The sequence below is a fragment of the Balaenoptera ricei genome, chromosome 16, assembly GCF_028023285.1.
Source record: "Balaenoptera ricei isolate mBalRic1 chromosome 16, mBalRic1.hap2, whole genome shotgun sequence".
In the NCBI taxonomy this organism is placed as follows: Eukaryota; Metazoa; Chordata; class Mammalia; order Artiodactyla; family Balaenopteridae; genus Balaenoptera; species Balaenoptera ricei.
Window position 1 is genome coordinate 56,235,266 of NC_082654.1, and position 15,284 is coordinate 56,250,549.

General features: G+C 55.6%; 1 protein-coding gene across 2 annotated transcripts in view; it reads right to left on the reverse strand.

Annotated features, from left to right (window-relative positions):
- Nucleotides 1-15,284, reverse strand: part of ZMIZ1 (zinc finger MIZ-type containing 1) — a 233,578-nt gene that overhangs the window by 160,747 nt on the left and 57,547 nt on the right. For both annotated transcript variants that reach the window (XM_059900907.1, XM_059900906.1), the window contains exon 3: nt 5,302-5,397. The gene's annotated coding sequence lies outside the window, so the exon portion shown is untranslated. The remainder of the gene's footprint in view (nt 1-5,301; nt 5,398-15,284) is intronic.

Genomic DNA, 15,284 nt, shown 5'->3' on the forward strand with positions numbered 1-15,284 from the left:
GGGAGTCTCCAAGTGAGTTAGTGACAGGTCTGTCGTGGTCTGGTACCCGGAGCAGCAGTTTTGAAGCCAGAGTCCATGGTCTGGCCTGGGGGGCATCCAGGGTGGGAGAAAGGGTGGGGGGAAGGGGGTGTCTAGTCCAACTTGGTGGGAGCAGCTCTGCCTTTACTCTGTCATTTGGGAAAGGTCTGGGAGCCAGGGTCTCGAGGGCTCTTCCAGCTTTGGGGGTCTGTGCCTCAGATGCTCCCTGAGAACAGCAGGCCTGTTCATCTTCACAGCCCCGAGACCAGCCCTCTAAGGGAGAAGGAGGCCACATCTCTTGGCAGGCAGGGCTGACACCTTGCTCCGGGGGCACAGCCACCAGCTCTGTGGGGGTCTGCGGCTGGCTCCCACCCTGCCCTGGCCTCAGGCCTGACCTCCATCACCCCAGTGGCACAGACATCCACTGCAGAGGCACCTCAGGAAGCCCACAGAGAAATAAGGGGTGTGGCCGAGAGTTCTCAAATGAAAGCCAATTCCGACCAGGTCCCCTCGCTAAGCTAAGCCCTTCTTCACATATTATCTTACTGAATCCTCACAACCCTACAAGGTAGGTAATGTTGTCACTCCACTTTACAGATGAGGGATCAGCAACCTGAAGGTCACAGCGTTAATAAGGGGCAGATCAGGACCTGCACACAGATCCAGCACCCATGCTCTTAACCAGTTCCCACCGTACCAGGGCCAGGCCCCCAGCACCGAGCAGGAGAGGAGTGATGGAGAAATGGAAAGAGAAGGAAGATGGGGGAGGTGACAAGGGGAAAGAGGGCAGGAGGGAGGAGGGGAAGCAGAGAGAGGGCGACAAAGCCAGAAAGAGCAGAGGGAAACAGGAAAGGGAGAAGGAACGGCTGCAAGAGGAAGAAGGGAAGGAAGGAGAGGAGGTGGGAAAGATTCACGGGGAAGGGGCAGGGGACGAAGGAAGCAGGAGCAAAGGAGGAAAGACAGACAGGGGTCAGGGAGGGAGTGGACCTTGGAAAACCAAGAGACAGAGGGAAAGCAAACCTGCCCGCCCGAACATTAAATACCTAACAGGAGATGACAAATCAAATGGGAATTACTGCGGTAAAAACATAATTAGAAACTTGATTGAAGTTAAACAGAATTTACATAACACTGCAAATTAACTTTACACGGAAACTATTCACTGGGAAGGCAATGAAAAGGCATTTCATTAGTAATCTATATTTAAACAATAGGCACAATGGAGCCTTCTGATGAGGAACTTGGTGCCTTCAACCAGAGAGAGTGCCAAAGGCTGCAGGAGAACAGAAAGGAAGTGGGTGGGGTCCAGGATGGGATCCCTGGGCCTGCACACGGTGGGGCGGAGCTGGGTGGACACAGTGGGCCAGATCAGATTCTGGTATAGGTTCTGCCCGTGGCTTGCTGTGTGCTCCTGGGCAAGTGTCTTACATTCTCTGGGCCTCTGTTTCCTCATCTACAAAATGGGGATGTTGAAGAGGTGGTTTATATGAAGGTGCATGCAAGTCTGGATATTCTAGGAGAGCCTGGGAGATGGTAGAAGGCACCGCTGAGCGTGGGCTTGGGGTTCAGATGGACCCGGTTCAAAGCTCCACCCTGCCACTTATTAGCTGTGGCATCATGCAAGCTTCTTCCTCTCGGGCCCTGGTTTACCCATCTGTTCAATGGAGATAAGTCCACGCCCGCTAGATGCCACCCAGGCAGTGGAAGGATTTAGGGAGAGATTGGGTGGGGGCAGGCTTAAAGGAAAGTGAGTCTAAAGGCACAGGATTACTTGGCCCGTCCGCCTGGCACACTTAATTAGATTACCCACAGCCTCCTGCCACCGGCCTGCCACAGAGCCGTGCATCATCAGAGCGGCTTCCCATGGCTCCCCCAGTCCCCATTCCGGAGTCAGAGGCACACCTCCCTGAGGGACGATGGGGGTCACCAAGTCCCCGCCTGGCTCCATCCTATACTCAGTACGGAGAAGTCTCCCGGGCCTTTGCCACATCCCAGGCACATCGGGCTGTGTTCGCTGGGGCAGAGGGGCCGGCCTGTGCCCCTGCAGCCTGCTGGCCCGCCACATGCTCTCCCCCCCCACCTCCCATCCCGCTTCACAGCCCGGTTGAACCGCTGCCCAGCCTCCGGGCAGCAGCTGCTCTCTGCAGCTTTCCCTGACCGAGCCGTGGCCATTCTCTCCACCGAGAGCTGAGTACTGAGTGCGAAACACCACAGGCGCACAAAAGGCTGACCCTGCCCCACCCAAACACGCGCGCGTTTGCCCACTAGAGGTAGTGAGTTCCTCTGCTCTAACTGAGCGTGAGCGGGCAGCTCTGACACACTCATAGTCCAGGAAGTTTCGACAGTTTCTTTTAAGATAAAGGATCCAGGTAGTGCTTAGACATTCAATAGGAAGCTGTTGGGTGCCCTTCCCCTGCTGACAGCTCCTGAGCTGCTGCCTTGAGCCCTGTGTTTTCAGACAAGTGCTCTGGGCAAGGGGGAGGTCTCAGGGGCCCAAGAGCCCCAGAGGGACGGTGGGAGGTCAGGAGAGGTAGACAAAGCTTCTTGAAAGAAAGTGCAAAGCGCGCAGACATCAGCTGAGACCAGGGGGTGCCAACCAGGGTGACAAGGAAGGTCCCCAGACATGGGGTCATTTATTATACAGCCCTGCCAGACACCCATGGGCCCTGGCCTCTGTGTGGCCAGGTGTATGGGGGGAGCTGCTCTGGTCCCTCCTCCCTCTCCACCACCCCTCTCCAAATATGGCTCTGTTATTGAGGCCTCTGAGCCTTTGTTATGCTGTTCTCTCTACCTGGAGTGTCCTTTCCCCGATTTGCCAGCAAAATCTTCCTGGTTCACGAAGAGCCTGTTCCCTCAGCTCTCCTCCTCCCTCTCTGGCTGCACCTTCTCCATCTCCTTTACTGCCTCCACCCCATCTTCCCTCCCTCTAAGGGCTGGATGCCCTGTGACTCAGACGCAGGCTTCTGAAGCGCTCTCTCTGCACTCACTCCCAAGATGACCTCATCAGCCTTGTGGCTTGCGACACCATCTATACACAACAGCTCCCACATTTATATCTCTAGTCGGGACCCCTCTCTGCCTCTCAGACTCATATATCCAATTGCCTTCTCAACCTTTCCACTTGGATGTCTCAAATGCATCTCAAACCTAACGTGTCTAAAACACAGCTCCTTGGCTGCCTTCAGCCCTCCCTGCCATCATCCCCGGCGGAGAAAAACAGCTACCTCTGCTCTCCCGGTGGCTCCTGTCCCAAACCCAAGAGGCTTCCTGGACTGTCCCCCCTTCCCTCATCCTCCACGTCTAATCCACCCACAAGCCTGTCTGCAAGGTCTTTGAAATACAGTCAAGACTTTGATGCTTTCCACTGCTTTCCCTGCAACCCTAGTCTAAACCACCACCACCTTCTACCTGGATGTGGACAACAGCTTCTCAGCCATCTCCCTGCTCTCCTCTTGTCCGACTACATGAGCGGGTCCCCCAGGATCTGATTTCCCCTCTTACCTCTCACTTCCCTCCAGCCACATGCCTCCCTGCTACTTCCATGAACGTGCCAAGTGCACCCCGGTTCACTCCTTCCTTGCATTCATGTCTCTGTTCAAATGTCACCTTGTCAGAGGTCTTCCTTGACCATCCTTCGTCAAAGAACACTCTACTCATCCTGTAGTCTCTGTTTCTTTTTTTTTTTTTTCTTGGCTGCACCGCGCAGCTTACAGGATCTTAGTTCCCTAACCAGGGACTGAACCTGGGCCCTCCGCAGTGAAAGCACAGAGTCCTAACCATTAGACAGCCAGGGAAGTCCCTGTAGTCTCTGTTTCTTTAGTGCCTAATTTCCCTTCTTAAAACTTGGCACCATCTGACACGATATATCACGTTTTAGGCATTCATTGTCCATGTCTCCTCATGAGAATGTAAGCGCCACAGGAAAGGGAGTTTTGTCAGTTTTATTCCCTGAGGTGTCTCCAAAACATCAAGTGGTTCCCAACAGGGAGACTTTCTCAATAAACAATTAGGGCATGAATAAATGAACAACGCCACCTCCTCTGGGAAGCACTCCCTGAATGCCTGCCTGCATTACCAGCACGTGGCCCCTCCTCCCTTCCTCATGCAGTCTCAGACACTACAGGGGCCTTGAGCACTGACCTTATGGAATTGAGCCTGGCTCTGAGATCATGTATCAACCTCCGTCGCAGAGTGCACCATCTCCAGGGCAGGGCTGGATCTGATTCATCTTCAAAACCCAGCCTTTAGTGCAGGGCTGGCCTGGTATAAGAGCCAGTGTGTGTTTGATGTGTGAATTAAGGAGTAAATGGACGGTTGGAAGAATGGGCAGATAGATATTGACAAACGAATAAATGGATGGATGGATGAGTGAATGGAAGGATGGCTAAGTGGGAGGATGATGGATGGATGGATGGATGCATGGATGGATGGATGGATGGGAGGATGGTTGGACAGGAGGGAGGTTGAGTGGGAGGATGTACAAATGAATAGATGAGTGGATGGATGATGGGTCGATGGATGGATGGATGGGTCCCACCATGGGCACACAATAAAGACTGGTGGTTTATTGGGCTCAACAGCCAGACTTCCCTGGCCAGACCAGTGTAGTGTAGTAAAAGCATAGAGGCTGTCAGAGCGAATAGGATAAAGCTGAGCTGCTACGGTGTGGCCAGAGCTTGCTGTGTGAACCCCTGCAGGCCCATTAACTTCCCTGTGCCTTGGTCTCCCGGTCTGAAAATGTAGATGATAATTCTTGCCCAGAGCTGCCAGGGAGATCACTCTGGAGTTTCAAATCCTGCCACAAAGGAGACCGCAGCCACAGCTCCAGTGAGACACATCTCCAGCCAGGGCTGCCTTGGAAAATCCTCCCTTCTCAAACCCTGTCTGGCCCTGCAGACCCTGTGGCCTTAATGCTATACCCCCAAGGGCTAGGACCCTTGGCTATGCCCCCAGAGTTCAAACTGAGCCAGGTTGCAAAGATGGCTTAACTCCAAATAACAAGGAGGCCCAAGTGATTCACAGAATCCTGGAGAATTAGAGTCAATGGAGGACCCATCTTAGAGACGGACAAACTGAAGCCCAGAAGCATTTTGTGCTGGACACACACAAGGCATTACAGAGGAGCCCTGAAGCCCAGGGCAAGAAGGGCTGGGCGAAAAGGCTGATAACCCTTGGCTCTGGCCCTGCCGCATCACGACCGGTTGCCCCGCCTCGCCCCGGCCAGGTTTCAGGTGAAGGGGGCAGTGTAGCCCGGGCATCAGGGCGTCGGGGGTCTGGTGTTACCTTTCTAGGTCTGGCAGCTGAGTGATGGACGGCGGCTCTAATCCTCACACCCCTCGCAGCATTGGTCTGATGCCAACGGGCCTCGTCCTCCTTGTCCTGGGTACGCAGGGAGAGAGACAGGACACGTGTGAGTGGCCAGGGGCGCAGGCGGCAGTGCACTCCCTCCCACCTCTGTCCCCACCGGCGGGCTAATCTTGGTGGCCTCTTGGGCCACTTAAGCACGCCCCGGGATGCCTGATTTATCGGAGCCGGCTGTCTTCCCCACCCTGCGGTGCTCCAACTGGCAAGCCAACTCCTCCTGGTGGCATTCTTAAAAAAAATGTGCAATCTATGTAAGTTTTGTTTTTTCTGGGGCTCGGGGGCTTTGTGCTGTTGTCTTTTTCTTCCTGGTGAGAAAGGTAGAAAGCCAGGGCCTTCCTGTGCGGCCCCAGGCACGGTGACAGGGAGAAGCTGTCGGGGGTATTTTTAGCCGGGCCTCTAAGCCCTCGGTGTTCTCTCTGCACCATGCCTGGCTTCGGGGAATTATCTCACACGGCCGGCCGGTCGGCAGCCACTTCCAAAGCCACTCTTTGACCCCTGCCTGAATTCTTTCCTCATTATGAATTGTTCACCAGATCTCTGACCAACACTTGGAGTCACTTTATGTGTGTACTCCTCCTCGGAATACCAGCTCACTCCCCGCTCATCCCCTCCTGCCTGTGGGGCTGGACGGTTCGCTTAAAACTGAGGCCCAGAGTCCTGGAGGAGGCCCAGGAACAGAGTTTAAAGCAGAAAAGAGCCCCGGTGTCCCCCAAACTTCAGGCCTTCTCCTATGCCCTTCAGGACTCTTGGTCCGGGCTGAGTCCTGTCCATATGATGACTTAATTAATACTTGCCTCTACTTCAATGCACTTTTTTTTTTAGCTCTGATGAATCTGGCCTTGTCCAAAGGGAACATATCTGTGAAATCATTGGTTTGATGTGCTAGTTATATATTTCTAATATACCTTAATAAATATACAACTAATGAAACAAACTTCTATGTTCTTTCGGGTACTAATTCTAGAATCGTGTCACAGGTTACCAGAGTTATGTGGGCCAAGCTCTGGCAAACTCACTATCGTTTATCATCCCTGTCCTTGCACGGAAGGAGAAAGAGGCGTGGGGGAGGGGTGGTTGGCCAGAGGAGTCCAAGAATAGGTTAGCAAATAAGGCCAAGGGAGGTAAGGGGGTCAAAAACATGGTATGCTGGAAGCTCTTCCTACTGTCCTTCCCAGCACTGGGCGAGACCATTCCTTTCCCCAAATGTGAATTTTGCTGTGAGAATCTAGGTGGACGGGCACAAGGTATGAGGTATTTGGTCTCAGGATGGGTCTCATATTCCAACAGAGGGCTACAAGCTGTGCAGAGGCCCAGGGTCCAGGCATCCTCTGCTCCTCTTCCCAGCAACTTCTGAGGCCTCTGGTTCACCTCCGCCCCCTTCCACCAGGCTCCCCCAGGCTGGCGTTGGTCAGCAGCGGCTAGAAGCTTAATCCCTTCTCCAGTTAAGATGTGGAAGCACACAGCACACCCCTGAGCCCCGCAGCCTGAGCTCTCGCTCCTCGGCTCCCATGGGCTCTTGGGTGGCCTCTGGAACTCTCTGGGCCTGGGTCTCCCCACATGTGCCTTGAGGGGTAGACCCTGGTGATCCTGGAGGCCCTGCCTCACAGCTCGGGGGCTTCACTGAGCTTCTCCATTTTCTCCAGCTCGGGGACCCCTGGCTGGGCCCCGGTCCCATGCCCCAGCTGCCCGCCCCTCCCGTCCAGAACAGGATGTGGGTGTCAGGAGGTGAAGGAGAGTGTAGGGTCGGGGTGGGGAGTGGCCTCAGGACTCGACTTCCTGCAGCCTGATCGGTTTACCACAGTCAGTTGGGCCCAGGACCGCACAGCTGTGAGTTATAAATGTCCCTGTCAGAGCCCGGGCTGGGAGGCCCTGCTGCGGGTAGAGGCGCCAGGGCCCACGGCGCCCACTCCTCTGGGGGCGTCCCCAGGCGAGGGCCCATCCTCCAGAAGGCCCTCCCCAGGCGTCCAGCCCTCACAACCTCTGGGCTCTCTCGACCCCTCTCTGAGATGCCTGATGCGACAGGGTCTAATACCACCTCCCCCTGCCCACTCTTCACCCCTCCAGGTGCAAATCTTGTGGTTCCAGCTCCCTCAAGAGCTCTCAGAGGGCAGGGGCCATCCCAGGTCTCCACCTACCTGATACTAAACCTGGGGCTTGGAGCAAAGCCAGCCCCCTCGGAGACAGCCTCCAGGGCGACTGTTCCAACTCAGCAGCCTGCTTCCCACGGCCCCAACCGCCCCTTGCGCCTGCCCACCCAGCCCGCCCAGCGTTGGGGGAGGGAGGAGGCAGGGGATAGGGCTCCAGCCTGCAGTGCAGGGGTCCTTGGGCCCTGGGCACAGGACTCTGTGCACTGAACATCCAGGGTCTCCTTCAGGACAGGGTCCCATTCTCCCTGCCTGCCCTCCTTGGGGCTCCCTTGACCTGGAGTGTGGGGTGTAGACCACAGTCTGGGCTGCATACACAGCTGTCCACAGGGCAAGAAGTTAGGTCCCTCCAGCCTCAAGGCCGCATCCATCCTCCTGGGGCGCCACAAGGTGGGCAGCACAGGGTCAGGCCCCAGAAATATAATCAAGGTAACGGGAATGAGCAGGGGACGGTCCAGGTTTGCAGGACCCGAAGCTTATACTATTTTGGAGGTCCTCTTTAGAAATACATATACAATTACAAATACTTTTTTTTTTTTTTTTTTTTTTAGCTGCGCCGCGCATCTTGCGGGATCTTAGTTCCCCAACCAGGGATTGAACCCGGGCCCTGGCAGTGAAAGTGAGAGTCCTAACCACTGGACGGCCAGGGAATTCCCTACAAATACATACTCAGAATGAGAAAAGAAATAACAAATTCCTAGAACCTTAGGAAGCCAGGCCCCTTTAAACAATTTACCAGAAATGCTTACACAGAAATGCTCCTGATGGCAATCTGCCCCCCCTTCCCCAGCTAGAACCCTCCCCAGCTGCCAGCAAAACGTCCACCTTCACCCAGGCGGTGCAGGGGCGGAGCCCGGGGGCTGAAGCTGCATGAGCTTCCCATTAAGTCCACCTCTAAACAATAATAGTGCTGAAACTGATAATAGTAATTCCCAACATTAATGGGCCTTTATCTGGTACTAAGTCCTTTATGTGAGTTAACTCATTTAATCTCAACACAACCTATGAGATAGGTACTATACCTATTTTAACAGATGAGGACACAGATACAGAAAGGTTAAGAAAGCAGCCCAAGGTCACACAGCTAGGATATGAACCCAGATAAGCTGGCCTTGGGGCTCTTATGAGCCCTCAACCACTCCTCTTTGCTACTGCTCTGGAGGGCCCAGGAGTTTCCCCTCCCTCAGAGGCTCCAACAGCAGCAGCGACCAAAAGGCCGACAGCTAAGCCCCCTTCTGATAAAACCGTTCATTCATTCCACGCCAATGCTTACACCCAGCACCAAGATCTTGGCTGTAAACAGGGGCCTCCTGCTTGCCTCACTCAGCCCAGGGCACGCTGGGGTCCTCTCTGTGGGCAGAAGTGGGCACCCAACTTGACCTTCTAGGGCCAGGGGGTGGGGAGTGCCTGAGAAATGGGTTGGCCTGTCCCCAAAGAGACCTCAGCAGGGGTGGGAGGGGCAGGGTCTGTTGGAGATCACACAGCAAGCTGTCCCACCACTTCCTCATTTACAGACAAGAAAAAGGTGGCTTGGAGAGGAGTGACTTTCTGAGGGTCACCCAGCAAGTGGGGACCCCGCGTGAGGTTAGGGCTAGGCTCTGGAGGGGCGGGGCAGGTGGCCTGCAGCCTAGGGTGGCCGAGGCCCGGCGCTGGTGAGACAAGCTGTCCAGGCGGCAGTGGCGGGAGGAGGCCCCCTGCCTTTTGGCCTCCTGAGAGCAGCGCCTTTGTTCTCTCTTTGTTTTCCATCTGCCCGCGCCCCCGTGGCCTTCCAGGCTTCCCCTGATTGTGCACAGGGCGATAAAAGGGCAGATGAGCGGGAGATCTCTGGCGGCAGCGGGTCACCTCGCACAGACACCGTGGCGGCAGGTGGGAGGCCGAGGTGGGGGGGGGGGGGGGCGGGCCAGGAATCGGGCTCACCACCAGCTACACCGAGTGCTCCTCTGAGGGGTTCTGCATGTGGCTCTCAGAATCCCTTCAGCAACCCTGGGAGGAAAGCACAGCGATCTCCCAGTCTAGGAGGGGACTGATGCGCCAGAGAGCGGCAGCCAGGACCGGATCCCTGGCCTCGGGGATTTCCAGCGGGCCGTGCTGACCCTGGCCCTGACCTGCCTCCAAGCCCAGATGACACCTGGTCTAGTGGAAGCCGTTCTCCCTTTACGTCTAGAACTGGCTATTTTCAGACTGTCCAGGAAGAGAGAGTGGAGTAGTCAGAGAGAGAGTGGTGAGACTGGGTCTCGCCCACCAACGCCTGGGGAGGCGGGCCGGCCAGGGAGCCCAAGAAGTCACCCACACCTGGTCAGGCGGTATGAGAGGGAGCAGAGTCTGACTTCCTGGCCTCCCTGAAACGAGAGTCCCGTTTAAACTGCCTCTAGGGCAGAGGAGTCCTCTGTGGTGGGCTAATTCCCACTGACCGCAGGGCTGGGGAGAAGGGCATGATGCAGAGGTACTGTCAGCTTGGCCATGAGATGGGGCAGTGGTGGCCTACAGGCCAGAGACTGGCCAACCCTGCCCTCGGGTTCCTGCTGCTGACCCCGGCCTCGCCGCTTGGTCCCTGACCTGTGTTCTCAGACCCTCCACGAGTATGTCCCTGACTTCAGTTATTAGAAACTTTAAACCACATCATGTTTCATCTACATCTTTCACATATTGTCCTTTAAATCACTTGGCTTTGAACCAATCACTTTTGTTTTATTTAACCTCATCTAAAGCAATATTGTCTGTGAAATCACAGGTTTGAGGTACTAATAATATTTGTTCGTAATTCACATGAAAATAAACACATAATGTTAAGATCTGAGATTCAGACCCTCACACGGATCCCGGTGGTCTACAGCGTGCAAGGCCTGGGCTGGGAGAGTGAGCCTCGGTAAGCGAGGTCAGGAGGCTGTAGGACGGAGCCCTGGCTGGATGGGGAAGTGGGAGGAGGCAGAGGTTCCCAGAAGGGCATGTGGAGGGTTTGGTTTGGGCCATGGGCTCAGACCAGACTACTTCTTTCTTCCACTTGGGCTGGCCTTTGGTCCAGATATTTTTCCAGCTGCAAACAGAGCCTGCAAATTCCTCCTGACAGTAGCTCTACAGAGAGGGAGCACTGGAGGAGGAGCCCAAACACCTGGGTCGGGGGTCCGTCTCTATCACTGTCTGACTTGGGGACGCTGGACCTCTCTGAGCCTCAGTTTCTCCATCTGTACAGAAACAGTGGATGAGCCAATGGTTCCTCCCAGCTTTATCGGTCAGACTGCAGCCCCCCTGAACCCTGGTGATGTGTGGTGATCCATGTGACCCCTGGGCTTCATACAGACCCTCTAACCACCTATGTGGATCTCCCTGTACCCTTTCCTCCCACACCTGATCGGGGGCCTCAAGTGGCATCTGGGGTGCAAAGGGGAGACAGGGCCAGCCTGTGTGACAGCTATAAAATTAGATAATCAGCTAATCACCAGCAAATTAGCATCCCATCTTTACATAGAACAAATATAGTATTTACGTAAAAGTTGTTAGGAGTTTCTCTCTTTTTAATTAGCAGAAATAAATGCAAAATGAATGGTAATTAGGCAGCTGATGGATTCGGTAGTACAATTATGCTTGCAGCAGTGCCCCGGTCCTTAAATGCTGCGTGCTCCGAGGAATCAGAGGAGCCTATTTATATAGTTTATTTATAAAACAAAGTTAGCAGGAACAGAGGGGCGAGGCCTGGGCACTGCTGGGGGAGGGGTCGTGGCTGCAGGGGCAGAGCCCTGGGAGACGGAGCTTCTGTGCCCAGGGAATGGGGGGGATGGTGCTTAGCACTAGGCTGTGAAAGTGCACCACCATGGCCCCCACATGTCTATTTCAGGCCCCACATGTGTCGCCGGGAGTGGCCTCCCTGGCAGGAAGTAGGCTACAGCAGTGTGGAGGGGCTGGGAGCAGCTGTTCTGCGCACTCCTGTCTCTTTCCCTCCCCGGTCTCCACTTCTCTCTTCTTTGCTGGCCCTATCTCTTCACTAAGCACTTCTCTGTGCTGCACCCTGAGGCATATTCTCTATAACGTTCTCCCTTTCCTCCAGGAACTCAAGGGGAAGCAGGTCTAGGAAATAATGCACCCAAACACAGCGGGTTTAAGTTCCAGATCAGTGGAGCATCCAGTGGGAGGCAGAGGCAGGAGTCTTGAGAGGAGGCAGCCCAGAAGAAGAGACAAGAGTTGGGTTTTGCAGGATGCATAGGAGTTTCCTGAGAAGTTGGGAAGTAGCAAAAGGACCTCCATGTGCAAAAGTGGGGAAATAAAAATAGCATTCTGCAACTGCAGCAAAGAGGGCATCAGGGCCGTGGAGACTGGGGAAATAAGCAGGGGCCTCATTTCGATGAGTCTTGGATGCCAGGCTAAGGGTTTGGACTTAGTCCTAGAAGCTGTGGAAAGGTCTGAATCGAGGAAGTCGGGCAGCCCCTTCCCACTCACAGTTCTTTCCTGAGCATCCCCTCCCCCACCCCAGAGCCAGGGGGAGGGCCAGGTCGACAGGCCATTAGAGGCAGCTGGTCCAGCTCAGCAGAGCGAGCATGGAGCAGGAGACTAACCTGATTAGGAGGGACAGGAGGTTTGTCTGCGGGGAGGAAGGGAGGGAGGGTGACAGCTCTGAGGGCCAAGGGAAGGGGGGCACGCTGGGCCACTCTTGGGTCTCCTGAGTGAGGGGCCTGTCTTCCCCTACAACAGAGCCCCTGCCCTGCCCCCAACCCTAACTGCTGGGGGGGAGGGGAACCAGCACTGCCCGAGAGACCTTGCCCCCCATCTGGGGTTCAAACCCCAGCTCCACCACTGCTTTGCGCTGTGACCTTGAAGAGCCATTCCCAACTCCGGGCCACATCTTTGTCTCTAAAACAAAGGCCTGAACTAGACTCAGGGAGAAGCAGTGGCCAGTTCAGCTCACAGCCCCATCCCGGAGAGTTTTACGGGCATGGGGTTAACTTTTAGGGATGTAGGTGAGGCAGGCACTCCAGTCTGCCCCAGTCCCAGCTGTTGCCTCCTGCCTTACCCCAGCCCAACTCACGGGCTTGTGTGGCTGCTGACCGTCCCTCTCCAGTGACTGCCCATGACTCAGGCCGCCCGGCTCAAAGTTGGGAAGAATAATTCCTGTCCACCCAAGCCCTGGCGTCACTACAAAACTCAAACAAGCCGTGATCCCAGCAGTGATCTGAAGGGCAAAGCCCTGAGCAGTGGTCTGACTTTGACACTGGAGGCTGGGAAGGGTTTCACAAAGTGAATATTCACGCTCCCCGGTGGGGATAGCTCCCTCACCTCTGAACCGCCCCTTTAAAAAAGCAGCAACCCAGCAGCCCCATCAAGGTCTGGAAACCTGAGCTTTGCCTGAGCTGTTATCTGCTGTCACTCAGGACCATGCTCTGAACTTGTAAGGGAAGACAAAGATCACACCGCACTGCTTCTCTGCTTTGTAAGTTGCGCTCCTGCCTTCGGCCAAAATCAATACAATTCCCCGCTATGACTGTTTCACCAGCACGAGGGGCCGGGCCCCTGGTGATGACATTCCACCCCTGGCGGAGGATGCTGAGGGTCCTGCTTCATCACACAGCCTCAGCCCCACTGCAGCAGCTGTGAAATGTCGGGTGGGCGTGGGGTGGTGATGGGGGGCAGTGTGGGCGGGGAACAAGGGGGCTGCCCAGAGCTGCTCTAAGTGCCTCTCCAAAGACAAGCCCAGTGCTATTCATCAACTGGTTTTCAGGGCTGTGAGAAATCAATGGCATTTGTGCTGCAAACTCATCATTAGGACAGGAAGGACTCTGCAATGGAATTGATTTGTTTAAATATAATATCACAGTTTAACAGAGAAGCGTGGGGGTGGGGAAAGGACCCAGGCAAACAAAACACAGGGACGGCCCAGAGGACCAGAGAGGAACCAGCTTTGAAAAATCTTCCAACACAGCGGCCCAAACCCACGCCACCCGCTGCCTCCCCCAAAACCCCGCGTGGAGGAGGCCAGAGTGGGCACAAGCCATGACCCAGTGGGAGGCGGTTCAGGCCCGGTCTCAGACGTGCCCTTCGTCAGCCTGAGGATGCACCCAGGGGCCTAGCTGGTCACTGCTGTGTTGTTCCTGCAGGTGACTTCGGCTCCACAGAGTGTCCGTTCAACAGAACAAACTTTCATCAGGCACCTACTGTGCTTGAGGCACCTGTGAGGGGCCGTGGGGGAAACAGAGGGTAAATCCTGGGCCCAGCTCCGACGGACAGGGTGCATAAGGCAAGTATGCAGGTGACAACACGAGGCCAGGGAGGGCTGAGCTTCCTAGGATTTTAGGAAATGAGGGAGAGAAGTGCTGCGAAAAAAAGGGCAAAAAGGGCATAAAGGGGACCGTGAGGGGCAGAAGTGGAAGGTGCATTCAAATAACCAGGAGGAGCCCATTTGGAGGGGAGGGTCCTCATCTCGTGGATACAGTACCCGCCAGCCTGAGGATGATGGTGTTGATTAGCGGTCCCCCACCTTTATTGGCACCAGGGACCGGTTTCATGGAAGACGATTTTTCCAGGGACGAGGGGGTGGGGTGGCTCAGGCGGTAATGCGAGCGATGGGGAACAGCAGCTGAAGCTTCTCTAGAAGCTCGCCTGCCGCTCACCTCCTGCTGTGTGGCCCGGTTCCTAACAGGCTGCGGACTGGTATCAGTCTGCAGCCCAGGGGTTGGGGACCCCGGTGTTGATGATGACGAAAGCTGGCTTTATTGATCTGAAAATGTTCCAGGGTCCCACAAACATGTGTCATTTCAATGAATCTCACCATCTTGTGGAGAAGGAACTATTATTACCCACATTTCACAAGAGTTAAGTGACTGCCTGAGGTCACACAGCTAGTAAGTGATGGAGCTGGGGTCAGACCCCAGAGACTGTGCACTAACCGCTGTACCTCCTGCCCTCACTGGGGCTTGTCGTCCATGTGAGCTGGGGAGAAGATGGCTTCTGCCCACCGGGAGGCTGGGGCATGAGATGCACTGAGCAGTTCAAGGGGGAGTGTGAGGAACGGTGTGGGGTGGGCCATGCACCGGGCTGATGTCCTAGTCACAGGTCCTGTACCTACAGTCTGGGTGAGGCTGGAGCACTGGGTGCAGACCTGGCCTGGCACTCAGGGTGCCCGGATACCTCACACACCTCCTCGAACCTCTCCCAGAGGGCGGGAGTCCTGGGTAGGGAAAGCAATGGGCTGGGTCCTGGAAAGGCACGTCTGGGGCGAAGAGCCCCCCATCCCCACCCCTCCCAGGCCAAGAGAGGCTCAGCCTTCATCTGAGGGTGGGGACGGCTGACTCAGTCCTTGGGGAAGGACCAGCAGCTCTGGGCAGCCTCACTGAGCTCAAGAAGGACCTTAATGTCAGCCTCTGAATTTGCACTTTATTCCTGGTGGCAGTGGGGAGCCAGGGAGGGTAGTGGCAGACTGGGAAGGGCTCAGTAACTGAGAGGCAGGAAGAGAGTAAGACCTGAGAGCCAGCAGAGGATGGGGGCGCTGAGGGGGACACAAACTCAGAGATGGCTCGGAGGATCTAATCAACTGTGGGGGGAGGGAGAGGAAGGTGCCAAGGACGACCTGGGCATCTCCCCCAGCCCTCTGGGGGCTTGGACGCCCAGCTTCGCTGAACCAGCGGCTGCCTGAGTCAATACGAATTGACCAGGACCCCAAGGAGCACTGGGCCCCTCCCCCCAGGAAGCCCTGACCTGGGGGAGGGCGCTGCTGGCCGGCAGGCCGCCACCAACTCCGCTCTGTCCCACTGCTGACCTTTCTCCTGTGTCAGC